The following is an 11,216-nucleotide window of genomic DNA, read 5'->3' as shown; positions in this document are numbered from 1 at the left end:
CTGAATCTTTCTGAATCTGTCTGAACTGATTCGGAGGATTCTGATTCAATTTGGAGAGACTAAAGTGTCCTCTGATTCGATTCGGATTCGGTGATTTGGCCACCGAATCAGGCCAAGTCACCGCCAAATCAAATCATGGACCAAAGCTTTGCACAGCCCTATTGTTTACATGATGGTTATTTTCAGCAAGATCAGTATAAATGTCTCCTGCTTGGTTTCCCCATCTCTTATTATTCTTCTCCTAATGCCTATCAAAACCACTACAGAAATAATGAGAATAGACTACAATGCACTGTCTTATTTTTGTCTCGTTTCTTTCTTTCAACTTAGGCCCCACACATTGATGATCAGGAGTAGATCCAGCATCTTTGCAGAACTCCACTGAATTCTGTTCTGGTAGATGGATCTGTTGGCGTTATATCAGGGTACAACATCAGGATCTTAGTTTGGAAGTTTTGAAGGTGAGACTTACACCCAGCATTTAAAGATAAAATCACCTGTTTGGTGCAATTTCTAATTAGAAGATTATCTGTAGAAGCCACACTGGTTGGCACTGGTACATTAATATACCATGCTGAAATCTTTTGTATTGCATTATATGGGCAATCCTAGCAGTGAGTGGGAGCAGGGATAAGGAGTTACAAGTTGCCATGAAAGTGGCTGTTGTGACAACACATTCCTCTAATTTTACCAGCAGAATGTTTGAGGTACGCATCTGGCCTCAGATATGCTTGTCTGGCTAGCTCGTTTTGAGCTTTGCCCATCACAGTTCTCTTTCATTGATCTAATGTTCATTTTTTTTTCCCCACTAGGGATGAGAGAGCAGTCCCTTCCTCTCTCTTAGGACCCCTTGCAAAGGTGCACATTGATGGAAATTATGTTAGTGTCTTTTGCGGTGTGGGCATTTGTCCTCTGAGAACTGGCTTGCATCCACCAAACTCATTTCATCACTGAACAGTCATCAACTTTTAATCAAATTTCACTCCATTTCAATCCTCAGCTGGATCTGAACCACTAACCTGGAGATGAAAGGCTCTATATCTTACTTCCCACCCCAAGAGATATCCAGCCCCTAACTTTATCCTCTTGTCATAGGACTGAAATTATGTCATGCCATTTCCCATTCTCATTACAACCTTTATCACGCGGTCAGGACAGCATTTTAATGCCCGACAGAGTCTATGAAAGACAATTCTATGCTGCTCTGGTTTAACCTTTGCGCTATTCTGTACACTGATCATCTTTTCATTTCCAACTCTTTCTCAAGTCAGAGAGGCTGAAAAGCCAGGGAGGATGAGCCAATCAACTCAGAGAACACTGAAAAGGTCAGCACAGCACACTTTCCCATTACTTTCCACAGAACATACAAGGGATTTAAAGTCTGGCACCTAATTCTGTAATGCAAGCTGGAAATGAACAATATGAACGTGTTCTCATGACAAGGATAGTAATGAGAACAGAAAATGGTACAAATACACCATAGTCTTATTACAATTTTAAATCTACAGTCTTACGGTCTGCATAAGATGCTGTAGTGGTGGGTACCCTATTTTATACCACCAGATTTATTTAATTTCCTTGCGACTTTGAGTCCTTGACTCCCTATTCAATTCAAATTCTGAAGGAATTCTTAACTCCTGATTATAATTTCAGTTCTCTGCATTCTCCACCGGTTGATTTGTGTGCCTTGCTATCAACTTCCCCATTTCTCTATTTGTTACATATAATTGCTAATTTACTTTCTCTCAATTGGGATGGTTTCTAACTGAAGAAGCCTTCCTTCGGGACTGAGAGATTGTGAGGGCATTATGGACAGTTAATCAGGCTGATGAACAGTGGCTCTTCTCCACTCACAGAAACTGTACTGCATCACACCAGCAACCAACCTGGCTTTCAAGGCAGAGCAGCCATGTGGTGCATTTTGCCTAGCACTTGTCAAGCAGATCTAAATTGACGTACATGAGCATGGAACAAACTGCACCTCTCTTCATTTTAAATACAGAGATATAGCCCCTAGGTGCCATGTTTCCTAGTATGCACTGCTCCACCCCTGTGTGGTACAACAAGGAGTTGTAGCCTCCAAGGGATTGCATAAGAAGACTCAAAATAGGGGTGGTTATGAGCTCCTCCAAAAGCAGAATGAAACACAACAGGAAACCTGTGATATGGCACCCCTCTAGCTAGGGAGGAGTCATCCTTCTGACAGCCAATCATTGACTGCTGTGCTTGCAGGTTGCCGGCCCTACCTCAACTATGGCCTTAAAACCAGCAGGGTAGGCTGTTGCATGAGTCTCCTGCTGAGGTTGGAGACTGACCGTACCCCAGCACTTTTATGTGACCAGCTGCATTTCTTAGTCCTTGTTCCTCTCCCGGTGTCCAGGTGCAGCTTCTGACTATCAATCTTTTGTCTTGATCTTGACTCAGGATCTGGACCTTGGCTTGTTTCATAGGTGTTGACCTTGATACAATCTGAAGACTTTACCTTGATCCACAGCTTCCTGATCCTGACTCCTCGACATTAACTTGCCTTGACCGCTACTCTGGTTTCCCCCCAGCCTGTTTCTAGCATGACTTCAATATCTGGACTTAGGCTGCAACCCTGTACTGGCTCCTAGCTCTGGACTCAGGTTATGGATCTTGAGCCTAACTACCAATGCCTGACATCCCGCGTCCCAGTCCTGACAACACCCCTAATGCAATTATTCCCCAGAAAGAATGCACGTTACTCTAAACACCCCCTCCCCCCCAAGATAAATCTGGGTTAAACAAGACCATCCTGACTCTGATTATAAGTACTTTGAGGCAAGAATTCACTATGATTGGCACAATTTACCTATTGTACAACACAGTAAGCAATAGTAAGTAATAGTTCTTATACACATAGGACCTAAACCAAATAAGTGAGACATTTATTTTACCATTTATTTGATGAAAAATTAACTCTAAGATGGTCACATAGATAAGGAGCAGCTAATTATGATGTTGAGCACAAAGGTGACCGTTCCTTTAGAAAAAAAAGAAGAAACAAACAAAAAACAACTTTCATCCAACTCTTTGTCATCTTACTAAATTAGGTTATCCCTAGCAGGGGAAATACTTTCCCTCACTGAATAAACTGGAAAAATTGCTTTTGGCAATAACACTGCAGTGGGATGCAAGGGCCAAAGGCAGTGGTGAGGGACTGGGCTCCATTTTCCAAGAAGGCATCACTGTCCTACAAGAAGTCCTTTTTCTAGTAACAACAATTCATTTGATCATTCCCACAACTGGTTTTAAGACAGGGGCTAAGTCCAGCTGAGCAGGGGTGTACACTTCCAGCAGCACAGTTTTCCTCGCCACACGCCCCTGCACGTGTGGTTTACTGGAGGACAAATTGCCCTTGCCCAGTTCTTCCTGGATCTTCAGCCAGGGACAGCCGAAAGCTGGGTCCAGCTGGCCCCAGCAATCTTACCTGGTGGCATGCTGGAGCAACAGGGGCAGCATGGAGAGCATTGCTCTGGATGCCCTGGCCTCTGTTTGTGTGGGTGCATGGGGGGTTTTTTTGCGTGTATTGCACTGCTTTTTGTCCCAGTGCGTTTTGTTTTTTTTTGCTATCAGGAAATCCCAATAGAAATTTTGGCACCGTGCTGCAAATCTGTGGCACAGCATTCATTTAATGTTCATTGTGTGTGGTTTGTGGTGCCACAAAGAGGTTCGTGGAACCTTTAACTGCACAACCCTGCTCACCTGGACACGGCTAGGAACCTGGAGTACATCTTTGCTGCCCTGCCACCACTGGATTTGCTTTAACAGGCATTAATTTCCTTAATAGGCAACCATACTATATTCTTTTAATAAAGCTCTATTTTAAAAGCATTTAGAATTGTTTTTGTCCCTATTACTCCCTCAACTCTTAACAAATTCCTGGACCCACCAAAAATCAATGATAAAGTCTCCACTGACTTCATTGGAGCCAGAATTTTACCCTGTGGCTCTAGAAGTGCCCAGGCAGCAGTAGTAAATGACAGTGTACTAGGAAAAAAACATTTGTCCTTTGAAGCAGCTTCCCAACACGTAACAAAATTAAATGGAGAAGGTTGAGAGCACATAATAAAACTAGTAGCTGAAATAATAAAGAAACATAGAATCCATGTTTTGCAGCTTCCCTTAGCAATCAGGAATGAAGGACAAGAACTGCAGAAAAACCATACCCAGTAGAATACTTTTGAGGTATTATTAAATCCATAACCAAAACTGATACCACGTGAACTACAGAAACCTCATACTAAAAATTACTTGTTTGGCCAGAGATAATGATGAGACTGTGTCTGAAGTCAGAGGGCTGGCAAATGCAGCAGGAAAAGCAATGCTTTAATCTGGGAAATATGCAGACGAAGATGGTCCTGGGAAGCCTTTTCTGCTCACTCTCAAAACTTGCTTTTGAATTGTTCTGAGGGATCTTGTGGGGTGGCCACATAAGAGACAAAGCATCTGATGAAGGGAGCTCGAGTTCACCAAAGCTGATGGTCTCTCTACATCTTATTTATTTGGTTTAAGGTACATATCTCCCCTGCCTTTCAAGGCCCATCTAGCCCTGTAGTGGATGAGAATGCTCAGGGAAAGAGCTGGCCCCCTGTTCCTTGAGGAGTGCTACATTTGAGCCCCCTTTGCTGTCATGTTTAATATCCAACTCTTGGGCCTCATGGCATATTGCTGTGGGCAGAGCGTGCAAGGAAGAACAGGTGGGCCAGGCATGCTTGGGAAAGGCCAAGCTGGCACATACTGCAACTGCAGTGCAGATATGTCCTAAGACCTAAATGACTAGATCCAGAAACATAGGTGCTTAAGCCCCAGCAGGGGAATTCATAGCCAGGATTTGGGCACCCACATTCATGTACAATATCTGGGGAGCATCAGGAGCCAAGGGCTGGGACTCGCAACACAGCACAGCGCACAACTGGCTGCCTCACACACTAAAGGCAGGGCTGTGTCTGAAATCTTGCCACTTTCTGAAGCTGGTGCTCCTCCTTTCAGCCCTGAGATGTGTACCTGAGACAGGGATTCACAACTCTCCCCTTTATTCCTTGAGTTGAAACTAAGCCACTGCATAGAAAATGAAGCCGAATACAAAGTGTGAGCTCATGGGGGAAACCTCTGCTCTGCGTATGCATTATGTCTCATGACTGTTTAATCTAAAAATACAGAGACTGCTGAAACCAGAGCTCTTTCCCCTCAGAAATGCCCTGATTACTAGGTTACAGAGCTACGCTGAGGCTCACATGCTGTTTTTGTGTGAAATGAGTTGTAAGCAGTGTGTGCAAAATGGAAGAGCTTTCGTAAGAGAAAGCCCTCCTCTTCTGCACACACATCACCCCAGAGTGGTTTATAAGTCTCGTCATTAGACATTTTCCAAACGTGGGTCTTAAAGCTGAGGCAGAGGAAGGAGTTGAATCTGAATCTCCCACGTCCTGGATGAATCCTTGAAGCATTCGCCATTTGTATGTAAAGGGAGTCACAGCTTCTTTTCCACCTCTGGGAGAAAAGGATAGGCACTGACTTTCAAGAGATGGCTCACAGCTGAAAATCCCAAAAAGAGAACCCTATGCATGTCACAGGGAGCCTAGATATATAATTCAAGGTGTTGATTCTCCCCCAAACTTTTAGGTATTTGGATTTGCGATGCCAAGCATCACAGCACTTAGGCTTGTGAATATAACCAGATATAAGTGACTTGTCAGATGTCCGTCTCAGCAACTCCATTTACCCTCCGCTCTGAAGTGCAACATGTGTATGTACACACACTAGCATCCATCTTGCTAGTTTGGGTACCCAAAGCAGTGCATCCACAGCAGCTCAGACATCAGTGTGGGCTTTACAATCCCAGCTGGTGCACTTAAGTGGCATCTGAAGTTGGTATTACCCTGGGTTTTGCTGTTGTTGGTACCTAAGCTAACCAGATTAAAGCCCTCATGGCGAGACATGGTGCAGTCACACCTCTCACTGCAGTGAAGACATAAATCCAGAGACAGGAACCGAAAACTGGTTGCCTTGATTTTGGAAAAGGGCCTTAATCACGCAAAATGCTGCACTGACTATCAAGGAGATGGAAGTCCTCTTTTTTTATAGCAGAGGTGCATTTCAGGTAACTGTAATGAAAGCTTTCCCTACCCACTACACCAGGGGTTTTCAACCTTTTTTGACAGAATGGACTAAATATGGCTGTCAAATATGGACTAAATATGGCTGGCTGGATATGGAGTGGGGAGAGGAGAGGAGAGGTGGGGGCCACACATCACACAGCTGGTCGCACGTGCAGCTCCATGGGCTGCTGATGGGTCTCACACCCGGCCAATCAAGCGCTACCTGTCAGCAGCCTATGGAGCTGCAGGCGCGAGCCATGGTGGTGCAGGGTGGTGGATGGCAGCAGTGGCTGCTGTGTGTGAGCTCCCTCTCCCTAGTCTCCAGCTGCCCATGCAGCACCTGTGTGGCTCACAGAGGGGAGCCACTGCCCTCGCCCCACCCCCCACCCCAGCCCTGCTCTTGGGAGGCTCCATCCCCACCCACCCGTGCGTACTCCCAAGCACCTTTTCAAGTACCCCCGGGTGTATGCATAGCCCTGGCTGACAACCCCTGCACTACACGATTGTACATCTCATCCTTGCTCTGAAGATAGGAGGATTGTTCAGCCTCTCTAGACATACTACCATTTGCCCCTGCCAACAAGGATACAAGGAAGCAATTATATTGGCCTCTGATCTTAGAATGGACCCTGAGGACTCAAAACCCAATTGACACAGGGTACTGCGAGCTGTCAACCTGCCTGCTGTTGGCCGTTGCAGCCAAGCATCCTGTGTATTTTAGAGCGGTCCTCAGTCTGCTCTCTAAATTTTGTCTGGGGCTGACTCGAACCACACTTTATGCACTATAAACACTGAGTTCAAAATTACCATTGTTTCTTGTTTCCTCCTCCACCCCACTCTCTTGAGCTACTAATAGCAGATGTGTGATGCTGGCTAGGTTTTATACTTTTTCCTATACATCCTATATATCTAGTGGATGTCTGAGGAAGGAGGCTTGGTGCTCCTGTCACTTTAAGAAACATACCGACTAGTGATAAGGCAGCCTGTAGGTGTAGACAGAGTTGATTATAGAGTCATGTGACCCAGAAGGAAGGCTAGACTTGGGTAGGATATAAACTCAGAGCTGAGCAGAGGCAGTAGTAACAGCTAGGAGCCTGCTAAGAGAAGACAACCTCAGCAATGAGGATGCCATCTGCAAGACATTGGGGCATGGTATAGGGACAAAATGAAGACATGCAATTAGCCCATAAGGTAGTGACCATGGGCACCTGGTGGCATTTGAGAGAGTAATTTAGGAAGCCCTGGGATGGCCTCCCTCATAAAACATATCAAGGTGTGGCGGGTGACTAAAGGGGCAATTTTTCACAAAGTGAGGGCTGAATGGACCCCAGGGGCTTCATAGCCACCCCTGGAAGGACACTCCACCACAATGTCTGCTTGCACCAAAGGACAAAACATGGCCCAATTACTTAACACTGTTACACACCAATAAAAATCTCACTGACTGACCTGGAATTAACAAAAGTTAATTTTCAGTTATATCTGTGTGACTGAGGGAAAAATCAGAATGACCAATTCATGCACAGTACAGTTGTTCTGAAATCAAAATCAAGAAGGATCATAGAATCATAAAAATTAAGGGCTGAAAGGGACCTCAAAATATCATTGATCTCAATCCCTCACCTCTGGGCAGGAATACTGTTGAGATCAAATGCTCCCATCAAGATATCTGTCCAATCTCCTCTTGAAGACTTCCAAGATGTCATCAGGGACAGCAAACAGGAGATCAACTCCTAAAGCCAGGCCTTTCACCCCAGTAAAGAAGAAGGTAAATGTAGGCTGCCTGCGAGGACCAGGGAGGCCAAAAGGCATTCCCATATTGTCCAGCCAGGGGCCTGGATAAAGACTGTCTGTGGCCCCAAGGCTCACTGTACAAGGGTCACCACCCCCCTGGATCTCTGCAACAGGTACAAACCTCTTGAAGCACCAATAGAGCCAGCAGAGCTGCCAGCTACTGCAAGTGATGAAGAAACACAATCAGCTATCATCTCTAAGATAGAAAGCAGGGTGGTTGTTGCAGGAGTCTTCCTCCAGGAGTCTTCCTCCTGAGGGGGACAGAAGGAGCGATCTGTCACCCTGTTCTCTTAGCCCAGGAGGTCTGCTGCTTCCCGGGAACCCTTATCGAGTATGTAGCTGAGAGGATCCCAAAACCTATCTGGCCCTCCAACCACGACCTCATAGTCTTTATCCACGTGGGCACAAATGACATGACTCGGAGCAATCCCAGCCAGATCATGAATGGCTACAGTACTCTGGGAGTGGAGCTCAGGGTGTTGGGCCGCAAGTGATTTTTTCCTCAATCCTTCCAGTTACAGGTCACAAGCTAGGGAGGGAGACATAAATCGAGGCAGTAAACAGAATACTGTGGTGCTGGTGCCATTGTGAAGGCTTCAGCTTCTATGACCACAGTCTGCTTGTCACGGGCATCTCCCCAGATGACTGGCCAGGCTGCAGCAAAATGGCAAAATGCTAAGCCATAACACAGGCCTCTGGACGGGTGACCCCTGTCATGCTCACGAGGCAGGGAAGTCAATTGCATCGAACTGCCATTGAAGCAGGAAGGAAATTGCAACCTGACTGGCTAAGCAGAAGACGATGAGGGGACTGCATGAGGAAGGGGCTGCTGACGAGTAAAGACAGAGTGCTGGCAGGAAGGTAACACAATTGGCCAGTAAAAATAAGTGAAAAAGAGTAAGGGTATAAAAGAGTAAAGCCACGAGGCCCTGACGGGGGAAGTTCGAACTGCAACTTCAAGCGTCAAAGGGCCCGCAGACTGATCACCCTCAGGGTCACCCCCTCCCCACAAGCACTGCCTCCGGTCGTTCTTGAGGCCTCTGCGAAGAGACTAATGTTCCCAGCCATGAAGCCGCTCCTTTTGTTTGCTGTAGTGGTAAGCATGCATATAAGACTGTAGCTATTTATGTTTGTATTTGTCCATCTTTCCTGTAAAAGACATGAGCCGTTGACCAAGTCTGGGTCTAGGGTCTTGGCTAGCCGCACCAAGGTCATCAGAGATCTTGAAAACAAGGGGCCTTGACCTAAACCCCGTGACTCAACGGGCGTAATTTCCCATTTAGCTGTTTGTAATTGCTTTGATTGATTATGTTTTGATTGTTAAATGACCTTTTAAGAAATATGAGCCGTTGACCAGGTCTGAGACTAGGGTCCTGGCCAGCCGCACCAAAATCACTCATGGTTTTGAAAGCAAGGGGCCTTGACCCGAACCTCGTGACCCAATGGACATCGGTCCTCAGCTTTGATTGTTTGATTATTGTATGTTGTCATAGATTAGTATTATATAGGGAATCATTTGCTTAAGTTGTCAATATTTTGTAGGTTAAAGCCAAATAAATATTGTATATTAATCATAAACTACATCCTTATTGGTTTCCAGCCCATGAACCTAGCCACAACTGGGCACTTTCAACCTAGTGCGACACTGTTCTTTGGAGAGAGAGGCACTGGTCTGTTGGGAAGAGATGGCCTCCACCTCACTCAATTGGGGCAGAAGCTCTTCTCAGCCAGAATGGTTGACCTGCTCACCCGGGCTTTAAACTAAGCTCACAGGGGGATGTGTGGACAACCACCAGAGCAAGCTTACCAAGCATCAACTACAAGATCAACAGGTTAGGATGCTCAAGGGAACACACTCCAGCCTAGGAACAGAGCTTCTCCATGAATACAAGGAAACCTAGCGCCTCCAACAGCATGCTTATGTGCCTGTAGACTAATGCTATGGGTTTGGGGAATAAGGAGGAGGAACTGGTCCTTCTGCTAAACAAAAATGACTATGATCTCATAGAGATAACGGAGAACTGGTGGGACTCCTCCTATGACTGGACTATGGGTGTAAGTGGCTATACCCTGTACAGGAGAGATCGTGCTGAAAAAAGGGGTGGAGGTGTAGCTCTTTGTGTGAAGGGGAGCTACGTGCCCCAACAGACTAAGACTGGCACCCAAGGAGGATGACTGGAGACCATTTGGGTTAGAATATGAGGGAAACATGGCGAAGAGGATACAATGGTAGGAGTGTACTACAGACCTCCAAACCAGGAACAAGAGCTTGACCAAGAATACTCCAGGGAACTGAGCTCTCAGTGCATGATTGTCATGGGAGACTTCAACTACCCAGACGTCTCATGGGAAGTGCACCCAGCCAAATCCAAGTGGTCTCAAAGCTTCCTTACATATGTGGATGAGCTCTGCCCGTCTCAGGAAGTTTATGGATCAACAAGAGGTAAAGCACTGCTGGATCTGGTACTGACCAAAGGGGATGCGCTAATCAGAGACCTAAGCAGCAAAGGGAAGCTGGGTGACAGTGATCATGAGTTGATTACTGTCACTATCCATTGCAAAGCTGGAAACTCCATAAGTTCAGGAGGTGTGACAGCTGAAAATTGTGTCTAAGGTGCTTGCTGAATGCTGTAAAGATTAGGCCATGTGTTTCTTATTATTTGTTCATGTATTATAAGCTGTTTGTTGTCGCTAAGAGCCTAATTAAAGAGTAATGAGGCCTTGTACGTAGTGAGGTCTAGTAAATTTAGCAAAGCCTTGTAGAAGTAGTAAGTTAGGCCTTGTGGCGTAGTTAAAATTAACCTTATCAGAAGAACCCGAAGGCTTGTACTGCTATTGGTCAGTCCTATGGAAAGTTTGCAGTGGGAGAATTTGTATGGCTGTAAATTATCAGCATAGCTCAGAATTTATAAATTGGCTAGCACATCCAAAAATGATTTAGAAGGGAAATGCATCTCTGTGAGAGAAGCTAATGATTTAAAGTTAGCTGCTGACCTGGTTTCAGTTGGCCCATGGATCTCGAGGAGCCCGAGGATGGCATACCAGGGTCCTTCCCAATACCCCTTGGAGAGCGCTGATCAGGGACATCTGACTTTGCTGAGCTTTGTAGATGAGGAACTTGTCATACGTCAGACATCAGAGGGGACTGCCGATAAGTTGCCAATGCGAATTGTTATCGTCTGTCATTGCAGTCTTATTATTTACGCATAGTTGCGTGTTTGTTTAATCAATAAACCTTTCTTACCTTTTTACTCCCAACCACACTCTCAATCCCGAACCCTCTTCTGGCAGCTGGGACAAGGG

General features: G+C 45.7%; 2 long non-coding RNA genes across 2 annotated transcripts in view; both read right to left on the bottom strand.

The window, feature by feature from the left end:
- The window catches only part of LOC109306818, a 515,505-nt gene that overhangs the window by 392,412 nt on the left and 111,877 nt on the right, over window positions 1-11,216 (bottom strand). The window lies entirely within an intron of this gene.
- The window catches only part of LOC109306817, a 23,969-nt gene continuing 20,298 nt past the window's right edge, over window positions 7,546-11,216 (bottom strand). The window contains exon 3 of the long non-coding RNA XR_002100122.1: window positions 7,546-7,559. This is a non-coding gene — a long non-coding RNA (uncharacterized LOC109306817). The remainder of the gene's footprint in view (window positions 7,560-11,216) is intronic.

Source organism: Crocodylus porosus, unplaced genomic scaffold (assembly GCF_001723895.1).
Source record: "Crocodylus porosus isolate Cpor-Errol unplaced genomic scaffold, CroPor_comp1, whole genome shotgun sequence".
Lineage (NCBI taxonomy): Eukaryota > Metazoa > Chordata > Crocodylia > Crocodylidae > Crocodylus > Crocodylus porosus.
The sequence above is the reverse complement of the archived record's forward strand: the minus strand, read 5'-3'. Positions and strand labels throughout refer to the sequence as shown.